The sequence below is a fragment of the Cryptomeria japonica genome, chromosome 4, assembly GCF_030272615.1.
Source record: "Cryptomeria japonica chromosome 4, Sugi_1.0, whole genome shotgun sequence".
Taxonomy (NCBI): Eukaryota; Viridiplantae; Streptophyta; class Pinopsida; order Cupressales; family Cupressaceae; genus Cryptomeria; species Cryptomeria japonica.
The window spans coordinates 701517166-701530233 of NC_081408.1; the positions used below are offsets into that span (position 1 = coordinate 701517166).

At 34.9% G+C, this 13068-nt stretch overlaps 1 protein-coding gene across 4 annotated transcripts in view; it reads right to left on the reverse strand.

The window, feature by feature from the left end:
- The window catches only part of LOC131050818 (uncharacterized), a 221984-nt gene that overhangs the window by 120011 nt on the left and 88905 nt on the right, over positions 1-13068 (reverse strand). The gene's annotated exons all lie outside the window — the stretch shown is intronic.

The following is a 13068-nucleotide window of genomic DNA, read 5'->3' on the forward strand; positions in this document are numbered from 1 at the left end:
TAAGAAATCCAGCAAAGGTGTAGGCTAGTACAATAAGCAGCAAGGTAGAGCTGCACAAGAGATTATTGTTTCTATAAGTAGCCCAAATTCAATTTTGATGTTTGCCATGCATAGTTAGAGCTCACAACTGCATCAGAAAACAAGAAGGAAGCTTAACCTCCTAAAATCAATTCCGTATAGGCTGAAGAAACAAATGTAAAACAAGTACAGCTAGGGAGATGACAACACAGAAGGAAGCGCTGGGAATGAAATGATTCTAAAGATGTTTGTTATTGAATATAATTATGATTAAATCAGATGTTCCAAAACAACTGAAAAACTGAATATCTAATCTTATGATATGCAGATGTATTAATAATTATTCAATTAAATATTTTTGTAGTATTATTTCTAACAGTCCGCTAAATATCTAATTTTTGTACATTGTCAGTTACGATCAGTCCTTACCAAAGTTCTCAAACTTGTCACTGGTAAACACAATGTAAAAAAAAGAAATGGAAAGAGGATATAATTTAGGAACCTGTGGAAAAGGAGAGTGGATCTAAGACATGGCAGTTATTGCCCACTATCATAAAATAAAAACATGGTATTGTTTCAGCAATAAAATCTGTTATGTTTTTACTTTACATAAATGTATGACTCTTGTCCACTACAAAGCTACCAGAAACCAAACTAAATAGAAGGAAACCTAGGGTGCTGATTACCCTCTACATTTGTGAGGGGCAGCTCCCTCTAGCGATTTTCTTTTTCTGGGATTTTTATTCACTTTTACCTAAAAGTGAGAAAAAGTGAGAAAGGGAGCACTATGAAAAAAATGGATAAGGCTGGGAATTATAAGTGGACATCCCAAAAGCAAGAAAGGGAAGCTGAGAAATGAAATAGGAAATCCATTAAAAAAACATGAAACAAATATTTGGGCCCCTGTAATGATGGGAAAGGAATTATTAAAGAAAGAAAAGCTATTGGGGGTAGCATCGAGCAGAAATGATGCCCACTGTTCCAAAACACTCATACCTGGCTCTCACAACAGACAGGATGCCCCCTGCCTTTTCAGGGATGCATGTAAGGAACAAACATCCCCCTGTCTTCTCTTCTTTCCTCTCCTTGTTGTTATTCCCAGGATGCCTCAGACCCTTTGAGCACCATCTAATGCACAAACCCAATGATTTTACATTGCCAGGGGCATCCTAGGATCCCAAAAATATCCATCAACCATCTTGAGGCTATCATATTTTTAACTTGAGAAAGCAAAAAAAAACCCACAAGGCCCCTCACCAACATCCCCTCTCCTCTAACCTAAAAGTAGGCAATACAATCATTTGCATGAAAAAAGAAAAAGGAAAGAAAATGAAATTTGCAGGCAAGAGCAGGAACCTTGAATGTGCAGCACCTTGCAAATAGATTAAAGAGGTGATTGCCTTTGACATTCTTCTTTCGTATTATTTAATGCATTTGTTTAAGGAAAAGCATTTCTGCATTCCTTAGTGGTTTTATTCATCAATAGACAACATGACTTTAAATAATGATGAGGAGATGGAAATGAGAGAAATTGAGAGCTCAAGTGGGGTGGGAAAAAATGGCACTCAAACACGACAACAAGTTTAATTTGGAGTGCCACTCATTTAATTGCTTATCACCGTAGTTGAGTCCATAGGAAAGGTGTAATGTCCCCATTTTCGACCTTGGTGGGCGGAAAAGAGATAATTAATTAAATAAGTTGTCCTAAGTTGACATAGCAACTTGTGTTTCATTAATTAATTATAAATCACTTTGGTGGATGGAAAAGTGTTGGTGTAAATAATTATTCATCATGGATATTATTACACTTACTTAAGTTTACTTAGGATAATGCATTTCATAGTAGTTTGGATATGAGACACTTGGGTGTTTGTGCCACATTGGGATAGTGTGTGTAGGAGAAATTCCACCTTTTATGGTGTTGATCTTGTTATTACACTATCATATCCACTTATTGTGGAGTGATAATTCCACCTTCGGTGGGTGATCCACCTCATGTGGAATATTATATTATTTCTCCTACCTACCCACACCTATTTCCTACCTACCCTTGTTTCTTATTGAGCCACATGTCATATTTGTGTGCTCATACATATCCCTAGCCTTGCCTATATAAGCAGGCTCATCTACATTGTATGTAACAATTATTGATCATTTTCTATTGATGAGAATACAGTTTATTCTTGTCCTATATTGTGTCTCTATCATGTACATTTCATTGACCTCTTGATCTTGGCAAAATCCAACAAAAAGAAATATGAATTATTCAAAAGTGACTTTAAAATATATATTTAAGAATGACTTTATTTGAGCAAGTGAATATTATAAAGTCACTTTATCAAAAGTTCTTTATTGATTTATTTTTGAGGGAACTAAAAGGTACCTTCTGGAAGGTTTATTATTCAAAGTGAATTTAAAATATATTCTTCTAGAAAGTTCTCCCAAGGTTATAAAAGGAGGATGAAGGGCGTCATTTGGGCATTCTAGATATTTGATATTTTGTTAAAACCACAATTGTGGAGATTGAACAAGTTTGTTTAAGTACAACACTGCGACAAAAACCCTACAGCAAAGTAAGGGTTCGATGGTGAAAGATCCTCCCTAGCCGATACTCTAAGATCCATTCAAGGTTTCAATTTGCACAAAAGGGTTTGCAAGTGGAATCACATAGGTTTCACACAGGTGTTTAGCGATTGAAGTTTTGATAATTTTTCAGCGTTTGCAAGCAAACAAAAAAAAAATATTATTTTGATTCCTGAATAAAAGTTCATATATTATTGTGTTCATTGATCACATAGAGAGAATTCTAGGAGGTGCATTGGGATGCCTTTGTTAAATCAATATACCTAAGTGCTGGGCTTTAAAATCCATTATTGTTGGGTGCTTGAAAGTTCAAATACTTTGCTAGGTGTGATTATAATCTTTTTCTAGGTGTTAAACATCCCTTGTTGGGCAATAAACACCTCCCATGTTGGGCATGATGTTCTATCCACTACTAGGCGAGTGTTTGTCCATGACTGGTGTGTGAAGGCAAACTTGAAAGGGTCATGGGAATGCACAAGACTAGTCACAGCCCTTGGAAACGCTCAAGCAGCCTTGATGGTGATTGTTTAGACTTTGGGCAAGTTGAAGTCCCTTCCCTGTGATGGTGTGATACTTTGTGAAGGAGTGATGGGTTATCAGATGGCATGAGGAACCAGCTAAGTGTATGACAAATTCAATTTGGAGTGCCACCAATTTAATTGCTTGTCACCATAGTTGAGTCCATAGGAAAGGTGTAATGTCCCCATTTTCGACTTCATTGAGCAGAAAGGAGATAATTTAATTAATTAATAAGTTGTCCTAAGTTGACATGTTTAGGCAACTTGTGTTTTATTAATTAATTATAAATCACTTTGGTGGAGGGAAAAGAATTGAATTATTCAAAAGTGACTTTAAAATATATCTTTAAGAATGACTTTATTTGAGCAAGTGAATATTATAAAGTCACTTTATAAAAAGTGCTTTATTGATTTTATTTTAAGGAGGGAACTAAAATGTAACAACTGGAAGGTTTATAATTCAAAGTGAATTTAAAATAATAAAAATATATTCTAGAAAGTTCTTCTGGGGTTATAAAAGGAGGACGAAGGGAGTCATTTGGGCATTTTGGACATTTGAATTTTGTTAAAACCACAATTGTGGAGATTGAACAAATTTGTTAAAGTAGAACACTATGACGAAAACCCTACAGCAAAGAAAGGGTTCAATGGTGAAAGATCCTCCCTAGCTGATACTCTGAGATCCATTCAGGGTTTCAGTTTGCACAAAAAGATTTTCAGGTGGAATCACATAGGTTTCACGCAAGTGTTTAGCGATTCAAGTTTTGATAATTTTTCAAGGTTTGCAGACAAATGAAAAAATTATTATTTTGATTCCTAGATAAAAGTTCATAATATTATGGTGTTTCATTGATCATATAAAAGAATTCTAGGAGGTGCATTGAGACACCTTTGGGAATAACTGTTGAGGCAATATACCTAAGTGTTGGGCTTTGAAATCCATTATTGTTGGGCGCTTAAAATACTTTGCTAGGTGTGATTATAATCTTTTTCTAGGTGTTAAATGTATCCCTTCCTGGGCAATAAACACCTCCAATGTTGGGTGTGATGTTATATCCACTGCCAACCAAGTGTTTGTCCATGACTAGCATGTGAAGGCAAACTTGGAAGGGCCATGGGAATGTACAAGACAAGTCACAGCCCTTGGAAACACTCAAGTGCAGCATTGAGGGTAATTGTATAGACTTTGGGCCAATCGAAGTCCCTTCCCTGTGATAGTGTGAGACTTTGTGAAGGAGTGATGGGTTATGAGATGCCGTGAGAAACCAGCTAGGTGTTTAGTAGTTGGCACACACCTTGGAGGGTAAAGACAGTAATTTTGAAGGGACATGGGAACCAATTGAAGCTTTTGCATATGCAAACTGGGAGCAACCTGTACATGCTACTATAAGAGCATTATATTTGTCGCTTCTTGAGGTTAGAGTATGTTTGTGGGCTCCATATTTTGTAATAAATAACCTACAGTTGTTACCTTTTGTAGCCTCCAATAACAATATTGGAATGTATGGAATCTGTTTTTGTTATGATTTTCAATATATGTGTGAATCTGAAACATTACAGTGAAACATATTACAAATACACATATGAAATGACCTTCAATGATTACAATTCCAGAACTCCTTAAAACCACTACATGCAAATCATTTAATGAAATGTATCTGTAGCACCATTGTGGAAAAATTATAAAAAAATTGGATTCAAATTTGGGTCAGATCATTACACAAGAGCATCATTCACATTAAGAAAACCCTTCAATTTGTGATTGTTTCTGACTCCAACAAACCAAGAAGTTCAAGGGGAAGCCACAATGTGAGATCCAATTCTCCAATGATAGCTAGATGCAGATTTTTACCAGCTTCAATGCAAACTTTTTGCCCATGCCAATTCATGGTGTCAATGGTGAAAAAAAATAACTTGCTAGGAGTGAAATCCAGCACCTTTTTAATTGCTAAATGTCATGTAATGTCCCCTACTAGGGTCTGCATGTTTCCCAATAATTAAACATACATCATTATACTTATTATGCCTTAAATCAGATTATTAAAATTAGAAAATAATTAATATTCATAATACAATTGATGATTACTATATTTAAGCTCCTAATCCTTACTTCTTTCCTAATCATCAACCCTAACAGAGGATGGGGAATTACTATGTTAGGGTGCTAGAAAACCACTCTCCACAACTAGGCCCAAGGGTTTCAGGAACACCCGTTCATACCACCTCTTGGGGCTCACCTACTTTGTAAGATATTAATACTGCCTTTCCCTGACAAAACCAGCCTATCCTCATGAGGGGCAATAGAGAATGATTAAGGATTAGGTCATTAATATGCTAATCACTCATGTATTATGAATATATATGTAAATAAATGAAATTAAATATAATTGTCATATAAATCTGATTTCCCTATTATTAACAAATATAAATCTTATTGGCATTATTTATGTTTTATGTATATATAAAAATAAATGAAACAGTTTATATTATAGGCTGTATATCTGCCCCTTATTCCTAATAGAATTCAAATATAACATTACTGTAAATAAGCATTTAGTTCATAAGTGAGATAAAGCATACCATTCTGCTGTTACAACAACGATTGCTAGTAACATAATATGATCTGCTCCTTTGATGATCCTTTCTTCTCTCTTGCAGATCGATTTTATATAGCATCTAAGAGGAGGCGCAGAGTCATCCCACTTTCTAAGTTATGTCTAGCTTCATGAGGATGTGTCTCTTCCTTGTGTCTTGTTTACTGTCCATTTGTTTAAGATTATGATTGCATTTGCTTCTAACGGTTGTTAGGGTGATCTCCTCTTAGTAAAAGACTTTTCATTGATTAATAACATCCCTTAATGTGCATACAAACTTCTATAATCTCATTGAATCCCTATTATTCTGGATGTGGATTGCTTTCTCTATAGTGGATGAACTTGCTGCCAACATCATTCTCTTGCCAGAAAATTGTGAAGTCTTAAAAGGACAATTTTCTTTTGTGAGCATTTACTGTCAAGGCATGGGGCATGACATGTCGCCACCATCCTATGAAGATTACTACAATTCCCCATGAATACAGTCACTTTCATATGAGTTTGATTGCCTTCCTATATCAATATTCCTCTTTGTTGCTCTTTCTCATAATTTGAAACTAGTTGTCAATTTAAGTCAAGAATACATCAACATGATCCTATATCACACACATTGTTGTTACTACCCTTTTTCATGTATTTCTAGCCTTCCATATCATTTTGTGACTGTTTTCAAGAAATTTATCCCCTTGTTTTTTGTGGTGTTGGGCCACTCTTAACATTCTAGCATACGTCTAGACATCTTGTTTTCCCATTGTTGTTCTTTCCAAGCTTAGCGCTTATGGTGTTTTTACATCCCCATTATGTTAACATGCTTGCCAATCTCTTAACATTCTAGCATATGTCTAGACATCTTGTTTTCCCATTGTTGTTCTTTCCAAGATTAGCGCTTATTTGTGGTGTTTTTACATCTCCATTATGTTAACATGCTTCCCAATCTGACACACATCCCTTGGCATTTCCTTGTTATTCTTTGCTAGTTTTTCCTCATGTCTTCTTGCACAATTCCACTTCCACCTGGTGAAAAATCTGGTATGCATGCCAGGAGCAATCTTTTGAGGACAATCCCAACAGTATATTGACTCTTAAAAGTATTTTGTTGAGATGATATAAAAATATTTTGTGTTCTTGTTTGAGTCTATAATAGCAATACATTACTTTCTTCATTTAGCACACATAAAAACAGATCTAGAAAGAACTAGTTAAGTCCATATTTGCTTTTAATTTGTTTGATAAGTTAGGTTGCAAATTTCAAGGAAGAAGTAAACATTAAACATGTTGGTCTTCTTTATTCAATGTTTCACATTGCATCTTCTTACTTCACATTGTTCTAGAGCTAGTTTCTTAAATGTCTATTTCCAAATTTCTTAACCTTAAAGATCACAATGGTTTGGTTAACCTACACAACAACCACATAGGATACCTCAATATCCCATCAAATAGTTGTCTCATGACCCTCATAAGGTTATAATTCTCAAGAGCCAGACTCCTTAAACTATCTAGGCAACTATCCATGTGTAATATCCCTTTTTATGGCCTTTCCAGTTTCTTCAGGAACTCCAACTTTCTTGGGGGCTGCCAATCTTTTGGGGTTAGATTTTTTACAGTGGTAGTGATTTCTTGCAATGTCCCCTTCCACTAAGTAGTCAAAAGTGTCCTTTTAGCCTATTTATTTCACGTAGGCTAATTTTGGGCTTTGATGGGGAATAAATTAATTAATTAATAAAATTGCCCAATAAAGCAGATTTCCGAATGACTCTATTTTACTTAATTAAACAAAGTGACTTAAGTGATTTTAAAGGCAAATATTATAAAGTCACTTTATAAAAGTGCTTTAATGATAAATTTTGAGTGGGAGATAAAAGAACTATCTTGGGGAGTGCTAGTATTTTGGGGTTGGACTTTTGGCAATGGAGGTGAATTCTTGTAATGCCACCTTTCATTAAGTAGTCAGAACTTCCCCTTTAGCCTATTTATTTCATGTACACTAATTTTGGGCTTTAATAGGGTATAAATTAATTAATTAATAAAGTTGACCAATAAAGTAAATATCAAAATAACTTTATTTTAATTAATTTAATAAAGTGACTTAAATGATCTTAAAGGTAAATGTTATAAAGTGACTTTATAAAAGTACTTTGATTATTAAAGTAATATTTTTCATATTTAGCTTATAATGCTCATTTAAGCCATTTACTTAGTTTTTAGTAACTTCCTATTCTATTAGTTAATATTTAGAATCTTTCTATTTTGTCTTTAGTTCTTGATTGTTTCCGTTTTGGATCTTCTGTATTTATATTTATGCTTGGCTTTGTATTCTTTTGCCCCTCAACTCATATTTTTTGCACGATTTTGTAAAATATTGGGTTTTTATCTGCTAATTGCAACTGATGTTTGAAAACGGATTTTTTTGCAAATTATGACTAGGGTTTCAAAGTTAAATGGAGTTTTTTGACAATTTTTGTTAAAAATCATGGGTTATATTTTTCAAAGCCTAGGGTTACTACGCTGACGTGGGTTTTAGTCTTTTGACGATTTTTTTATAAAAACCGTGTGTGATTTCTTCTAGTGCTCTTGAACTTTTGATAGATCATAGATTTTTTCTCGTTTTGATTTGCGCATTAGGATTTGTGCAAACAAGGTCTAACTATCATTTGACTGAAAATTTTGACATTTTTTGACAATTGTTTCAATAAAAAAAATTAAAGTTTGTCGTTGAAGCTTTTCTTTTGACCTCATCTTTCGTGTCTTTGGAAAATGGGAGGGATGGCGTCATTGAACATCATTTGGAAGACAATCAATGCTTCAACAGCAAGAATTATAACATCTAGAAGCAACGGATGCTGACAATATTTTAGTACCGATGCCTAGATCAGATTATTCTGGGTAATACTACTCGTCTCACAGCAGTAGGCAAAGACCAGGACAAGTTCGATGAGCGAAATCGAGAAGCTATCATGCTCATCAAGTTATCAGTCACTAACAAGACACTTCCAAAAATACCTTCTGGCAAGACATTTGCACAAATTTAGACTCATCTAAAGGATTTGCATGAGATGTCAGATAAGGGTAAAGCATTCTTCCTTGAGGATATGTTGTTCTTGATCATGATGGACAACAAGATGTCTTTGTACAAAAATCTCATGAAGATCAAAGACATTCACAATCAACTGGAGGCCATTGGTCACAAGATGGAAAAAGAGGATATGGTGGTCGTCATACTGAAAAGCTTAGCACAATCCTATGAGCATTTCATCGAAACTCTCAACATTACATCCATCAATGTTGACATGAAGTATAATGAACTGTGCAATAAGCTCTTGCAGTAGAACAGGTGGAAGAAGCAGTTTGGGAATAGCAGCGAGATAGCCAGTGTGGAACAGGCATTTACTGCCAAAAACAAAGGCAAAGACAAGTCCACTCAACAGAAAGGATAAACAAATCTAAGGAGAGTTCCAACAAGAAAATCAGATGTCATTATTGTGGTATGATTGGTAACAAGAAAAAACCTGGTCATATGAAGGCATTCTACAAAAAGCGGTTGGCTGATCAAAAAATCCAACTAGGGAAGGTCTCAACAGTAGGCTCATGTCACAGAGCATTCAAAGGAGAAGGGATCAGCCTTCTATGCATTCATGGCCAAAAGACCAGCTAATCATGACAAGGCTTCTGCATAGTCATTAGTAAAATGAGCATTGAGGGAGGGTATTAAAGTAATATTGTGATATTTAGCTTATAATGGTCATTTAAGTCATTTAGTTAGTTTTTATTGCCTTTCTATTTTGTAGGTCTATTAGTTAATATTTAGAATCTTTCTATTTTGTCTTTAGTTCTCAATCGTTTCCATTATGGAAAGATCTTTTGTAATTTCTTATATAAGGAGTATTCCTCTCCTTTGTTGATATAAGTTATAACAATCAATTATCATTTCATTGATGATATATTTTGAGCGGGAAATTAAGAGAAACTTTGGAAAATTTCTATTGGGAAATTATAAAAGGAAATTTTGAAAGCTCATTTGCACATGCTGGATTTTATTCTCTATTTGTGAGTTTTGAAGCTATTTGTCAGTGCAAACCCTAGGATGACAACCCTTGGGTTATCTCTTGATTGATTGGAGAAATACCCTTGGGTTCTTTCTTGGTTGATTGGACAAAAATCCATTTCAGCCAGCCTTGGTGGATTTGGACAATATTCACAGGTACAATTATTGGATTTTATTGGTTTGTGCCCTAGCCATCCCATTTAACGGGGACCAAGAGGTGCATAAACTTACTTAGAGTTGCACAATTCTTGACCAGAAAACACCTACATATCTATATTTATTGTAATAAGATCAGAAATTGTATATATTGTACATGAACAGCCATCTATTTAATACTCAAGTGTCCTATGCAAATATTGAATGAATGCAAAGTTTGACATTATGCCTCCTAACATATATGAATGCCAAGAATGAGTTTAATGAAAAGAAACATGTTATGATAGCATTGAACAAATTATGTAAGTCATTATATTCAGAAATTCCTTCATATTTATATGCATTCAAAGTGTTTAACGAAATGCCAGTTAGTTAAAAATCAGAAAATCACAAGTTTGGTTAAATATCCTAGTGGGGGATAATACAGTGGAATTCCCTGTTTTGTCTTGAATTCTAAAGTTCTAGGCTGTCATCAATTCTCTTGAAATAGTAACATTTAATCCCCCTTCTGTCTTTATCTAATTTTCTACAATTACTTATTGTGCATAATACAATAATAATTTGAGGAACATATCCTATATCTCCTACAATTGTTCTCTTTTCTTCAACTAAAGAGCTAAAATCATTTCTTCCAGAGTTTGAGAAGATAGCTAGCTAAGAGTAAAGATGACATTGCTGAATTTAGGAGCCAAACTGTTTAACAAAATGGATTTGGTATACTCATCATCCTTTGACTAATTGAATTTTGCTATCTTTCAAAGGAGAGATCTTAGATTGCTTGTATGACTAAACATAGTGACTCCAACTATCTTGAATCTGAAAAGAGAAACTTTAGAGAAAAATTTACACTAACCACTTTTGCTTCAAACAATATACTCAAATTATCCTAGATTTCCTTAGATTAAGTTTGCAAATCTATATGATGTAACTCCAAATCAAAGAGAGAAAGACCAATAATAGCTTTGTCTTTATTATCTCTGCTCTATCGATCCAGTAATTTATTGTCATCTGTAGGTGGTTTCTTATTTGAAATTTCCATTTAGTATTCCCCACAAGTTCTTGTGCATCAACCACATCTAGATTTTTACTTTCTAAGTATGGAAGTTGAGGCTAGAATATTTATCTAATGGAATTTCTATTTCCAGAAAAAAATTAAAATACCCCAAAAAATTTCATTCCCAACAAAATTTTGTCTAAAAATTTTGAAATAACAGATTTCAAATTAAAATACCCACAAATTTCCAGTATTGCTCCTGTGTCCTAGCTACAAGATGAATAATAGAAAATAAAATACTTCACAAAACTCACAGTTTAATTGGTGTGCAACTCCTACAAACTGGTGATTTTTGCATCTGAAACACATCCAAAAATCACAATATTTGCATCTAAAATGCATCCAAAAATCCCTTTTAAATCTTGTGAAACATAATCTTCAAAAATCCATTATTTTTAGCTCCATGACTGGTAAAAGCACCCGCAATTTTTTCCTTTTTTCTACCCATGGTTCCTCCCTTGTAATTTTTTATCAAATTCAGACCCATGATTCTTCACTGAGATCATGATATGCAACCCCTACAAATCTTGCGATTTTTCACATGACCTTCACTTCCCATGTTCTAATGAAACCCCAGTTTGCTTTATTTTTTACATGAACCGCTGCTGTAAAACCATATTGCAGAAAATAGAAAACCATATTATTCTATTAGATATAGGAATAATGATTACAATGAGGTTCATCTCCTTATATAGAATTTGGGAGATGTAACTAACAAACATAAATGTGACACTTGTCCTAGATTCTAAACGCTCAAAAATAGCAAAGAAATAAACCACTTAAGTCACAATGATGACTTTATTACAAAAGTATTATATTCTAACAATTAATTGATTTTATTCCAGTGTTCCACGGGGACACCTCCCCCCCCCTTTTTGGCCGCGTCTCAGAGACGGGGACATCTCCGGGACAAGGGGATGGTGTTGTGCGAATCGCACACCCATCCCCGTCTTGGACAGGGACCCCCCCCCCCAGTTTTGTGCCTTTCTGTCTTTGCGGAAGAGGGAGGGGATATGAAGGATCAAGTTGGTGACTGATGGAGTCGGGAATGTCATCTTGATCTCCAAATGCCCTGAAATTTGGCTAAGTTTGGAATTTCCTGACCCTGAAATTTGGCTAAGTCTGGAATTTCCTGATCCTGAAATTTGGCTAACTCTGAAAAACTGAGGAAACCTCCAAAAACTAGAATTTGCAATATAACTCTTGGAGGGCCGAAACCACTCTCAAACATCCTGAAAGTATATATGGAATATAACTTAAAGTATTATACTTATGTTATATTCCATATGCTCAATTTCGGACCCAGCAGCCAAAAGTTGAAAAAGTTAAAAGTTTCCAAACGACCCTCAAGGTCCGAAATTCACTTTAAACATCATTTTCGGACCCTAGGGCCGAAATTTCTAAATATGACAAAATCGCAAAAAGTGTTTCAAGGTCCGAAAAACACTTTAAGTGTCCATTTTCGGACCCTGGGGCGAAATGTTTAAAAACGCGATTTTGCAAAAGTGTTTCAAGCTCCGAAATCACTTAAGTCCCTCTTTTCAGACCCTTGGAAGAAAATAAAAGAAAGCGCGAAGTTTTAAAACGGACGCTTCAGGTCCGAAAACCCGAAATGTCCATTTTCGGACCCCTGGGTTTAAAAACGCGAAATATAAAAGGATGCACTAGGTTCGAAAACTGACGAAAGAGCTTCAAGCCCCGAAAAACACTTAAACGCCCAAATTTCGGACCCTACCTCCGAAGTTCATTTTAAAATCGCGAAATTTCCAAACGCGCTTTTAGGTCCGAAATCTGGGTAAATTCGCCAAAAGACGTTTAGCGTCCAAAACTCCGAAGTTCATTTTAAAATCGCGAAAACTCAGAAATTTGTAAAAACGCCTTCAAACTCCGATTTTGTAAACATGTTTAGGTCCGAAGTTCACTTATATTGCAAAAGGTGGTTTAGCTCCGAAAATGAGAGTTCGCCAAAAACGTGAAAAGCTCTGAAAATACACTTAAGTGTCCATTTTCGGACCCTAGGGGTGAAATGTTTGAAAATCGCAATTTTTGCAAAATATGTTGTAAGCTCTGAAAACACTTTAGATGCTCATTTTCGGACTTTGG